Source organism: Equus caballus, chromosome 4 (genome assembly GCF_041296265.1).
Source record: "Equus caballus isolate H_3958 breed thoroughbred chromosome 4, TB-T2T, whole genome shotgun sequence".
Lineage (NCBI taxonomy): Eukaryota > Metazoa > Chordata > Mammalia > Perissodactyla > Equidae > Equus > Equus caballus.
The window spans coordinates 27,573,341-27,586,200 of NC_091687.1; positions in this window are offsets into that span (position 1 = coordinate 27,573,341).

Here is a 12,860-nt window from a genome sequence, read left to right on the forward strand (position 1 = left end):
GGGAACATGTCTTCCAAAGGCCTGTGAAACGCAGTTTCTTTGCAGGCCTGATCTGGCTGAAGTAGGACTTCTGCTCTGGGTGTGCTACTTTGCCCTAGAGCTGAAAGGCACAACGTGCAGGCTTCTTTCCTAAGGGCGAGTTGGGCCCCACAGCATCTTGCTTCCAGCTCTTTGGGAAGCTAAGAAACAACTCGCTCTGCACAGTGCTCTTACAGCCTACCGGGAACATCTCTTCCAAAGGCCTGTGAAACGCAGTTTCTTTGCAGGCCTGATCTGGCTGAAGTAGGACTTCTGCTCTGGGTGTGCTACTTTGCCCTAGAGCTGAAAGGCACAACGTGCAGGCTTCTTTCCAAAGGGCGAGTTGGGCCCCACAGCATCTTGCTTCCAGCTCTTTGGGAAGCTAAGAAACAACTCGCTCTGCACAGTGCTCTTACAGCCTACGGGGAGCATCTCTTCCAAAGGCCTGTGAAACGCAGTTCCTTTGCAGGCCTGATCTGGCTGAAGTAGGACTTCTGCTCTGGGTGTGCTACTTTGCCCTAGAGCTGAAAGGCACAACGTGCAGGCTTCTTTCCAAAGGGCGAGTTGGGCCCCACAGCATCTTGCTTCCAGCTCTTTGGGAAGCTAAGAAACAACTCGCTCTGCACAGTGCTCTTACAGCCTACCGGGAACATGTCTTGCAAAGGCCTGTGAAACGCAGTTTCTTTGCAGGCCTGATCTGGCTGAAGTAGGACTTCTGCTCTGGGTGTGCTACTTTGCCCTAGAGCTGAAAGGCACAACGTGCAGTCTTTTTTCCAAAGGGCGAGTTGGGCCCCACAGCATCTTGCTTCCAGCTCTTTGGGAAGCTAAGAAACAACTCGCTCTGCACAGTGCTCTTACAGCCTACCGGGAACATCTCTTCCAAAGGCCTGTGAAACGCAGTTCCTTTGCAGGCCTGATCTGGCTGAAGTAGGACTTCTGCTCTGGGTGTGCTACTTTGCCCTAGAGCTGAAAGGCCACAACGTGCAGGCTTCTTTCCAAAGGGCGAGTTGGGCCCCACAGCATCTTGCTTCCAGCTCTTTGGGAGGCTAAGAAACAACTCGCTCTGCACAGTGCTCTTACAGCCTACCGGGAACATGTCTTGCAAAGGCCTGTGAAACGCAGTTTCTTTGCAGGCCTGATCTGGTTGAAGTAGGACTTCTGCTCTGGGTGTGCTACTTTGCCCTAGAACTGAAAGGCACAACGTGCAGGCTTCTTTCCAAAGGGCGAGTTGGGCCCCACAGCATCTTGCTTCCAGCTCTTTGGGAAGCTAAGAAACAACTCGCTCTGCACAGTGCTCTTACAGCCTACCGGGAACATGTCTTCCAAAGGCCTGTGAAATGCAGTTCTTTGCAGGCCTGATCTGGCTGAAGTAGGACTTCTGCTCTGGGTGTGCTACTTTGCCCTAGAGCTGAAAGGCACAACGTGCAGGCTTCTTTCCAAAGGGCGAGTTGGGCCCCACAGCATCTTGCTTCCAGCTCTTTGGGAAGCTAAGAAACAACTCGCTCTGCACAGTGCTCTTACAGCCTACCGGGAACATCTCTTCCAAAGGCCTGTGAAACGCAGTTTCTTTGCAGGCCTGATCTGGCTGAAGTAGGACTTCTGCTCTGGGTGTGCTACTTTGCCCTAGAGCTGAAAGGCACAACGTGCAGGCTTCTTTCCAAAGGGCGAGTTGGGCCCCACAGCATCTTGCTTCCAGCTCTTTGGGAAGCTAAGAAACAACTCGCTCTGCACAGTGCTCTTACAGCCTACCGGGAACATGTCTTCCAAAGGCCTGTGAAACGCAGTTTCTTTGCAGGCCTGATCTGGCTGAAGTAGGACTTCTGCTCTGGGTGTGCTACTTTGCCCTAGAGCTGAAAGGCACAACGTGCAGGCTTCTTTCCAAAGGGCGAGTTGGGCCCCACAGCATCTTGCTTCCAGCTCTTTGGGAAGCTAAGAAACAACTCGCTCTGCACAGTGCTCTTACAGCCTACCGGGAACATGTCTTCCAAAGGCCTGTGAAACGCAGTTCCTTTGCAGGCCTGATCTGGCTGAAGTAGGACTTCTGCTCTGGGTGTGCTACTTTGCCCTAGAGCTGAAAGGCACAACGTGCAGGCTTCTTTCCAAAGGGCGAGTTGGGCCCCACAGCATCTTGCTTCCAGCTCTTTGGGAAGCTAAGAAACAACTCGCTCTGCACAGTGCTCTTACAGCCTACCGGGAACATGTCTTCCAAAGGCCTGTGAAACGCAGTTTCTTTGCAGGCCTGATCTGGCTGAAGTAGGACTTCTGCTCTGGGTGTGCTACTTTGCCCTAGAGCTGAAAGGCACAACGTGCAGGCTTCTTTCCAAAGGTCGAGTTGGGCCCCACAGCATCTTGCTTCCAGCTCTTTGGGAAGCTAAGAAACAACTCGCTCTGCACAGTGCTCTTACAGCCTACCGGGAACATCTCTTCCAAAGGCCTGTGAAACGCAGTTTCTTTGCAGGCCTGATCTGGCTGAAGTAGGACTTCTGCTCTGGGTGTGCTACTTTGCCCTAGAGCTGAAAGGCACAACGTGCAGGCTTCTTTCCAAAGGGCGAGTTGGGCCCCACAGCATCTTGCTTCCAGCTCTTTGGGAAGCTAAGAAACAACTCGCTCTGCACAGTGCTCTTACAGCCTACGGGGAGCATCTCTTCCAAAGGCCTGTGAAACGCAGTTCCTTTGCAGGCCTGATCTGGCTGAAGTAGGACTTCTGCTCTGGGTGTGCTACTTTGCCCTAGAGCTGAAAGGCACAACGTGCAGGCTTCTTTCCAAAGGGCGAGTTGGGCCCCACAGCATCTTGCTTCCAGCTCTTTGGGAAGCTAAGAAACAACTCGCTCTGCACAGTGCTCTTACAGCCTACCGGGAACATCTCTTCCAAAGGCCTGTGAAACGCAGTTTCTTTGCAGGCCTGATCTGGCTGAAGTAGGACTTCTGCTCTGGGTGTGCTACTTTGCCCTAGAGCTGAAAGGCACAACGTGCAGGCTTCTTTCCAAAGGGCGAGTTGGGCCCCACAGCATCTTGCTTCCAGCTCTTTGGGAAGCTAAGAAACAACTCGCTCTGCACAGTGCTCTTACAGCCTACGGGGAGCATCTCTTCCAAAGGCCTGTGAAACGCAGTTCCTTTGCAGGCCTGATCTGGCTGAAGTAGGACTTCTGCTCTGGGTGTGCTACTTTGCCCTAGAGCTGAAAGGCACAACGTGCAGGCTTCTTTCCAAAGGGCGAGTTGGGCCCCACAGCATCTTGCTTCCAGCTCTTTGGGAAGCTAAGAAACAACTCGCTCTGCACAGTGCTCTTACAGCCTACCGGGAACATGTCTTCCAAAGGCCTGTGAAATGCAGTTCTTTGCAGGCCTGATCTGGCTGAAGTAGGACTTCTGCTCTGGGTGTGCTACTTTGCCCTAGAGCTGAAAGGCACAACGTGCAGGCTTCTTTCCAAAGGGCGAGTTGGGCCCCACAGCATCTTGCTTCCAGCTCTTTGGGAAGCTAAGAAACAACTCGCTCTGCACAGTGCTCTTACAGCCTACCGGGAACATCTCTTCCAAAGGCCAGTGAAACGCAGTTTCTTTGCAGGCCTGATCTGGCTGAAGTAGGACTTCTGCTCTGGGTGTGCTACTTTGCCCTAGAGCTGAAAGGCACAACGTGCAGGCTTCTTTCCAAAGGGCGAATTGGGCCCCACAGCATCTTGCTTCCAGCTCTTTGGGAAGCTAAGAAACAACTCGCTCTGCACAGTGCTCTTACAGCCTACGGGGAGCATCTCTTCCAAAGGCCTGTGAAACGCAGTTTCTTTGCAGGCCTGATCTGGCTGAAGTAGGACTTCTGCTCTGGGTGTGCTACTTTGCCCTAGAGCTGAAAGGCACAACGTGCAGGCTTCTTTCCAAAGGGCGAGTTGGGCCCCACAGCATCTTGCTTCCAGCTCTTTGGGAAGCTAAGAAACAACTCGCTCTGCACAGTGCTCTTACAGCCTACGGGGAGCATCTCTTCCAAAGGCCTGTGAAACGCAGTTCCTTTGCAGGCCTGATCTGGCTGAAGTAGGACTTCTGCTCTGGGTGTGCTACTTTGCCCTAGAGCTGAAAGGCACAACGTGCAGGCTTCTTTCCAAAGGGCGAGTTGGGCCCCACAGCATCTTGCTTCCAGCTCTTTGGGAAGCTAAGAAACAACTCGCTCTGCACAGTGCTCTTACAGCCTACCGGGAACATGTCTTGCAAAGGCCTGTGAAACGCAGTTTCTTTGCAGGCCTGATCTGGCTGAAGTAGGACTTCTGCTCTGGGTGTGCTACTTTGCCCTAGAGCTGAAAGGCACAACGTGCAGTCTTTTTTCCAAAGGGCGAGTTGGGCCCCACAGCATCTTGCTTCCAGCTCTTTGGGAAGCTAAGAAACAACTCGCTCTGCACAGTGCTCTTACAGCCTACCGGGAACATGTCTTCCAAAGGCCTGTGAAACGCAGTTCCTTTGCAGGCCTGATCTGGCTGAAGTAGGACTTCTGCTCTGGGTGTGCTACTTTGCCCTAGAGCTGAAAGGCCACAACGTGCAGGCTTCTTTCCAAAGGGCGAGTTGGGCCCCACAGCATCTTGCTTCCAGCTCTTTGGGAGGCTAAGAAACAACTCGCTCTGCACAGTGCTCTTACAGCCTACCGGGAACATGTCTTGCAAAGGCCTGTGAAACGCAGTTTCTTTGCAGGCCTGATCTGGTTGAAGTAGGACTTCTGCTCTGGGTGTGCTACTTTGCCCTAGAACTGAAAGGCACAACGTGCAGGCTTCTTTCCAAAGGGCGAGTTGGGCCCCACAGCATCTTGCTTCCAGCTCTTTGGGAAGCTAAGAAACAACTCGCTCTGCACAGTGCTCTTACAGCCTACCGGGAACATGTCTTCCAAAGGCCTGTGAAATGCAGTTCTTTGCAGGCCTGATCTGGCTGAAGTAGGACTTCTGCTCTGGGTGTGCTACTTTGCCCTAGAGCTGAAAGGCACAACGTGCAGGCTTCTTTCCAAAGGGCGAGTTGGGCCCCACAGCATCTTGCTTCCAGCTCTTTGGGAAGCTAAGAAACAACTCGCTCTGCACAGTGCTCTTACAGCCTACCGGGAACATCTCTTCCAAAGGCCTGTGAAACGCAGTTTCTTTGCAGGCCTGATCTGGCTGAAGTAGGACTTCTGCTCTGGGTGTGCTACTTTGCCCTAGAGCTGAAAGGCACAACGTGCAGGCTTCTTTCCAAAGGGCGAGTTGGGCCCCACAGCATCTTGCTTCCAGCTCTTTGGGAAGCTAAGAAACAACTCGCTCTGCACAGTGCTCTTACAGCCTACCGGGAACATGTCTTCCAAAGGCCTGTGAAACGCAGTTTCTTTGCAGGCCTGATCTGGCTGAAGTAGGACTTCTGCTCTGGGTGTGCTACTTTGCCCTAGAGCTGAAAGGCACAACGTGCAGGCTTCTTTCCAAAGGGCGAGTTGGGCCCCACAGCATCTTGCTTCCAGCTCTTTGGGAAGCTAAGAAACAACTCGCTCTGCACAGTGCTCTTACAGCCTACCGGGAACATGTCTTCCAAAGGCCTGTGAAACGCAGTTCCTTTGCAGGCCTGATCTGGCTGAAGTAGGACTTCTGCTCTGGGTGTGCTACTTTGCCCTAGAGCTGAAAGGCACAACGTGCAGGCTTCTTTCCAAAGGGCGAGTTGGGCCCCACAGCATCTTGCTTCCAGCTCTTTGGGAAGCTAAGAAACAACTCGCTCTGCACAGTGCTCTTACAGCCTACCGGGAACATGTCTTCCAAAGGCCTGTGAAACGCAGTTTCTTTGCAGGCCTGATCTGGCTGAAGTAGGACTTCTGCTCTGGGTGTGCTACTTTGCCCTAGAGCTGAAAGGCACAACGTGCAGGCTTCTTTCCAAAGGTCGAGTTGGGCCCCACAGCATCTTGCTTCCAGCTCTTTGGGAAGCTAAGAAACAACTCGCTCTGCACAGTGCTCTTACAGCCTACCGGGAACATCTCTTCCAAAGGCCTGTGAAACGCAGTTTCTTTGCAGGCCTGATCTGGCTGAAGTAGGACTTCTGCTCTGGGTGTGCTACTTTGCCCTAGAGCTGAAAGGCACAACGTGCAGGCTTCTTTCCAAAGGGCGAGTTGGGCCCCACAGCATCTTGCTTCCAGCTCTTTGGGAAGCTAAGAAACAACTCGCTCTGCACAGTGCTCTTACAGCCTACGGGGAGCATCTCTTCCAAAGGCCTGTGAAACGCAGTTCCTTTGCAGGCCTGATCTGGCTGAAGTAGGACTTCTGCTCTGGGTGTGCTACTTTGCCCTAGAGCTGAAAGGCACAACGTGCAGGCTTCTTTCCAAAGGGCGAGTTGGGCCCCACAGCATCTTGCTTCCAGCTCTTTGGGAAGCTAAGAAACAACTCGCTCTGCACAGTGCTCTTACAGCCTACCGGGAACATGTCTTCCAAAGGCCTGTGAAATGCAGTTCTTTGCAGGCCTGATCTGGCTGAAGTAGGACTTCTGCTCTGGGTGTGCTACTTTGCCCTAGAGCTGAAAGGCACAACGTGCAGGCTTCTTTCCAAAGGGCGAGTTGGGCCCCACAGCATCTTGCTTCCAGCTCTTTGGGAAGCTAAGAAACAACTCGCTCTGCACAGTGCTCTTACAGCCTACCGGGAACATCTCTTCCAAAGGCCAGTGAAACGCAGTTTCTTTGCAGGCCTGATCTGGCTGAAGTAGGACTTCTGCTCTGGGTGTGCTACTTTGCCCTAGAGCTGAAAGGCACAACGTGCAGGCTTCTTTCCAAAGGGCGAATTGGGCCCCACAGCATCTTGCTTCCAGCTCTTTGGGAAGCTAAGAAACAACTCGCTCTGCACAGTGCTCTTACAGCCTACGGGGAGCATCTCTTCCAAAGGCCTGTGAAACGCAGTTTCTTTGCAGGCCTGATCTGGCTGAAGTAGGACTTCTGCTCTGGGTGTGCTACTTTGCCCTAGAGCTGAAAGGCACAACGTGCAGGCTTCTTTCCAAAGGGCGAGTTGGGCCCCACAGCATCTTGCTTCCAGCTCTTTGGGAAGCTAAGAAACAACTCGCTCTGCACACTGCTCGTACAGCCTAGTGGGAACATCTCTTCCAAAGGCATGTGAAACGCAGTTTCTTTGCAGGCCTGATCTGGCTGAAGTAGGACTTCTGCTCTGGGTGTGCTACTTTGCCCTAGAGCTGAAAGGCACAACGTGCAGGCTTCTTTCCAAAGGGCGAGTTGGGCCCCACAGCATCTTGCTTCCAGCTCTTTGGGAAGCTAAGAAACAACTCGCTCTGCACACTGCTCTTACAGCGTAGTGGGAACATCTCTTCCAAAGGCCTGTGAAACGCAGTTTCTTTGCAGGCCTGATCTGGCTGAAGTAGGACTTCTGCTCTGGGTGTGCTACTTTGCCCTAGAGCTGAAAGGCACAACGTGCAGGCTTCTTTCCAAAGGGCGAGTTGGGCCCCACAGCATCTTGCTTCCATCTCTTTGGGAAGCTAAGAAACAACTCGCTCTGCACAGTGCTCTTACAGCCTACCGGGAACATGTCTTCCAAAGGCCTGTGAAACGCAGTTTCTTTGCAGGCCTGATCTGGCTGAAGTAGGACTTCTGCTCTGGGTGTGCTACTTTGCCCTAGAGCTGAAAGGCACAACGTGCAGGCTTCTTTCCAAAGGGCGAGTTGGGCCCCACAGCATCTTGCTTCCAGCTCTTTGGGAAGCTAAGAAACAACTCGCTCTGCACAGTGCTCTTACAGCCTACCGGGAACATCTCTTCCAAAGGCCTGTGAAACGCAGTTTCTTTGCAGGCCTGATCTGGCTGAAGTAGGACTTCTGCTCTGGGTGTGCTACTTTGCCCTAGAGCTGAAAGGCACAACGTGCAGGCTTCTTTCCAAAGGGCGAGTTGGGCCCCAAAGCATCTTGCTTCCAGCTCTTTGGGAAGCTAAGAAACAACTCGCTCTGCACAGTGCTCTTACAGCCTACCGGGAACATGTCTTGCAAAGGCCTGTGAAACGCACTTTCTTTGCAGGCCTGATCTGGCTGAAGTAGGACTTCTGCTCTGGGTGTGCTACTTTGCCCTAGAGCTGAAAGGCACAACGTGCAGGCTTCTTTCCAAAGGGCGAGTTGGGCCCCACAGCATCTTGCTTCCAGCTCTTTGGGAAGCTAAGAAACAACTCGCTCTGCACAGTGCTCTTACAGCCTACCGGGAACATCTCTTCCAAAGGCCTGTGAAACGCAGTTTCTTTGCAGGCCTGATCTGGCTGAAGTAGGACTTCTGCTCTGGGTGTGCTACTTTGCCCTAGAGCTGAAAGGCACAACGTGCAGGCTTCTTTCCAAAGGGCGAGTTGGGCCCCACAGCATCTTGCTTCCAGCTCTTTGGGAAGCTAAGAAACAACTCGCTCTGCACAGTGCTCTTACAGCCTACGGGGAGCATCTCTTCCAAAGGCCTGTGAAACGCAGTTTCTTTGCAGGCCTGATCTGGCTGAAGTAGGACTTCTGCTCTGGGTGTGCTACTTTGCCCTAGAGCTGAAAGGCACAACGTGCAGGCTTCTTTCCAAAGGGCGAGTTGGGCCCCACAGCATCTTGCTTCCAGCTCTTTGGGAAGCTAAGAAACAACTCGCTCTGCACAGTGCTCTTACAGCCTACCGGGAACATCTCTTCCAAAGGCCTGTGAAACGCAGTTTCTTTGTAGGCCTGATCTGGCTGAAGTAGGACTTCTGCTCTGGGTGTGCTACTTTGCCCTAGAGCTGAAAGGCACAACGTGCAGGCTTCATTCCAAAGGGTGAGTTGGGCCCCACAGCATCTTGCTTCCAGCTCTTTGGGAAGCTAAGAAACAACTCGCTCTGCACAGTGCTCTTACAGCCTACCGGGAACATGTCTTCCAAAGGCCTGTGAAACGCAGTTTCTTTGCAGTCCTGATCTGGCAGAAGTAGGACTTCTGCTCTGGGTGTGCTACTTTGCCCTAGAGCTGAAAGGCACAACGTGCAGGCTTCTTTCCAAAGGGCGAGTTGGGCCCCACAGCATCTTGCTTCCAGCTCTTTGGGAAGCTAAGAAACAACTCGCTATGCACAGTGCTCTTACAGCCTACCGGGAACATGTCTTGCAAAGGCCTGTGAAACGCAGTTTCTTTGCAGGCCTGATCTGGCTGAAGTAGGACTTCTGCTCTGGGTGTGCTACTTTGCCCTAGAACTGAAAGGCACAACGTGCAGGCTTCTTTCCAAAGGGCGAGTTGGGCCCCACAGCATCTTGCTTCCAGCTCTTTGGGAAGCTAAGAAACAACTCGCTCTGCACAGTGCTCTTACAGCCTACCGGGAACATCTCTTCCAAAGGCCTGTGAAACGCAGTTCCTTTGCAGGCCTGATCTGGCTGAAGTAGGACTTCTGCTCTGGGTGTGCTACTTTGCCCTAGAGCTGAAAGGCACAACGTGCAGGCTTCTTTCCAAAGGGCGAGTTGGGCCCCACAGCATCTTGCTTCCAGCTCTTTGGGAAGCTAAGAAACAACTCGCTCTGCACAGTGCTCTTACAGCCTACCGGGAACATGTCTTGCAAAGGCCTGTGAAACGCAGTTTCTTTGCAGGCCTGATCTGGCTGAAGTAGGACTTCTGCTCTGGGTGTGCTACTTTGCCCTAGAGCTGAAAGGCACAACGTGCAGGCTTCTTTCCAAAGGGCGAGTTGGGCCCCACAGCATCTTGCTTCCAGCTCTTTGGGAAGCTAAGAAACAACTCGCTCTGCACAGTGCTCTTACAGCCTACCGGGAACATGTCTTCCAAAGGCCTGTGAAACGCAGTTTCTTTGCAGGCCTGATCTGGCTCAAGTAGGACTTCTGCTCTGGGTGTGCTACTTTGCCCTAGAGCTGAAAGGCACAACGTGCAGGCTTCTTTCCAAAGGGCGAGTTGGCCCCCACAGCATCTTGCTTCCAGCTCTTTGGGAAGCTAAGAAACAACTCGCTCTGCACAGTGCTCTTACAGCCTACCGGGAACATGTCTTCCAAAGGCCTGTGAAACGCAGTTCCTTTGCAGGCCTGATCTGGCTGAAGTAGGACTTCTGCTCTGGGTGTGCTACATTTCCCTAGAGCTGAAAGGCACAACGTGCAGGCTTCTTTCCAAAGGGCGAGTTGGGCCCCACAGCATCTTGCTTCCAGCTCTTTGGGAAGCTAAGAAACAACTCGCTCTGCACAGTGCTCTTACAGCCTACCGGGAACATCTCTTCCAAAGGCCAGTGAAACGCAGTTTCTTTGCAGGCCTGATCTGGCTGAAGTAGGACTTCTGCTCTGGGTGTGCTACTTTGCCCTAGAGCTGAAAGGCACAACGTGCAGGCTTCTTTCCAAAGGGCGAATTGGGCCCCACAGCATCTTGCTTCCAGCTCTTTGGGAAGCTAAGAAACAACTCGCTCTGCACAGTGCTCTTACAGCCTACGGGGAGCATCTCTTCCAAAGGCCTGTGAAACGCAGTTTCTTTGCAGGCCTGATCTGGCTGAAGTAGGACTTCTGCTCTGGGTGTGCTACTTTGCCCTAGAGCTGAAAGGCACAACGTGCAGGCTTCTTTCCAAAGGGCGAGTTGGGCCCCACAGCATCTTGCTTCCAGCTCTTTGGGAAGCTAAGAAACAACTCGCTCTGCACACTGCTCTTACAGCCTAGTGGGAACATCTCTTCCAAAGGCATGTGAAACGCAGTTTCTTTGCAGGCCTGATCTGGCTGAAGTAGGACTTCTGCTCTGGGTGTGCTACTTTGCCCTAGAGCTGAAAGGCACAACGTGCAGGCTTCTTTCCAAAGGGCGAGTTGGGCCCCACAGCATCTTGCTTCCAGCTCTTTGGGAAGCTAAGAAACAACTCGCTCTGCACAGTGCTCTTACAGCCTACCGGGAACATCTCTTCCAAAGGCCTGTGAAACGCAGTTTCTTTGCAGGCCTGATCTGGCTGAAGTAGGACTTCTGCTCTGGGTGTGCTACTTTGCCCTAGAGCTGAAAGGCACAACGTGCAGGCTTCTTTCCAAAGGGCGAGTTGGGCCCCACAGCATCTTGCTTCCAGCTCTTTGGGAAGCTAAGAAACAACTCGCTCTGCACAGTGCTCTTACAGCCTACCGGGAACATCTCTTCCAAAGGCCTGTGAAACGCAGTTTCTTTGCAGGCCTGATCTGGCTGAAGTAGGACTTCTGCTCTGGGTGTGCTACTTTGCCCTAGAGCTGAAAGGCACAACGTGCAGGCTTCTTTCCAAAGGGCGAGTTGGGCCCCACAGCATCTTGCTTCCAGCTCTTTGGGAAGCTAAGAAACAACTCGCTCTGCACAGTGCTCTTACAGCCTGCGGGGAGCATCTCTTCCAAAGGCCTGTGAAACGCAGTTTCTTTGCAGGCCTGATCTGGCTGAAGTAGGACTTCTGCTCTGGGTGTGCTACTTTGCCCTAGAGCTGAAAGGCACAACGTGCAGGCTTCTTTCCAAAGGGCGAGTTGGGCCCCACAGCATCTTGCTTCCAGCTCTTTGGGAAGCTAAGAAACAACTCGCTCTGCACAGTGCTCTTACAGCCTACCGGGAACATCTCTTCCAAAGGCCTGTGAAACGCAGTTTCTTTGTAGGCCTGATCTGGCTGAAGTAGGACTTCTGCTCTGGGTGTGCTACTTTGCCCTAGAGCTGAAAGGCACAACGTGCAGGCTTCATTCCAAAGGGTGAGTTGGGCCCCACAGCATCTTGCTTCCAGCTCTTTGGGAAGCTAAGAAACAACTCGCTCTGCACAGTGCTCTTACAGCCTACCGGGAACATGTCTTCCAAAGGCCTGTGAAACGCAGTTTCTTTGCAGTCCTGATCTGGCTGAAGTAGGACTTCTGCTCTGGGTGTGCTACTTTGCCCTAGAGCTGAAAGGCACAACGTGCAGGCTTCTTTCCAAAGGGCGAGTTGGGCCCCACAGCATCTTGCTTCCAGCTCTTTGGGAAGCTAAGAAACAACTCGCTCTGCACAGTGCTCTTACAGCCTACCGGGAACATGTCTTGCAAAGGCCTGTGAAACGCAGTTTCTTTGCAGGCCTGATCTGGCTGAAGTAGGACTTCTGCTCTGGGTGTGCTACTTTGCCCTAGAACTGAAAGGCACAACGTGCAGGCTTCTTTCCAAAGGGCGAGTTGGGCCCCACAGCATCTTGCTTCCAGCTCTTTGGGAAGCTAAGAAACAACTCGCTCTGCACAGTGCTCTTACAGCCTACCGGGAACATCTCTTCCAAAGGCCTGTGAAACGCAGTTCCTTTGCAGGCCTGATCTGGCTGAAGTAGGACTTCTGCTCTGGGTGTGCTACTTTGCCCTAGAGCTGAAAGGCACAACGTGCAGGCTTCTTTCCAAAGGGCGAGTTGGGCCCCACAGCATCTTGCTTCCAGCTCTTTGGGAAGCTAAGAAACAACTCGCTCTGCACAGTGCTCTTACAGCCTACCGGGAACATGTCTTGCAAAGGCCTGTGAAACGCAGTTTCTTTTCAGGCCTGATCTGGCTGAAGTAGGACTTCTGCTCTGGGTGTGCTACTTTGCCCTAGAGCTGAAAGGCACAACGTGCAGGCTTCTTTCCAAAGGGCGAGTTGGGCCCCACAGCATCTTGCTTCCAGCTCTTTGGGAAGCTAAGAAACAACTCGCTCTGCACAGTGCTCTTACAGCCTACCGGGAACATGTCTTCCAAAGGCCTGTGAAACGCAGTTTCTTTGCAGGCCTGATCTGGCTCAAGTAGGACTTCTGCTCTGGGTGTGCTACTTTGCCCTAGAGCTGAAAGGCACAACGTGCAGGCTTCTTTCCAAAGGGCGAGTTGGCCCCCACAGCATCTTGCTTCCAGCTCTTTGGGAAGCTAAGAAACAACTCGCTCTGCACAGTGCTCTTACAGCCTACCGGGAACATGTCTTCCAAAGGCCTGTGAAACGCAGTTCCTTTGCA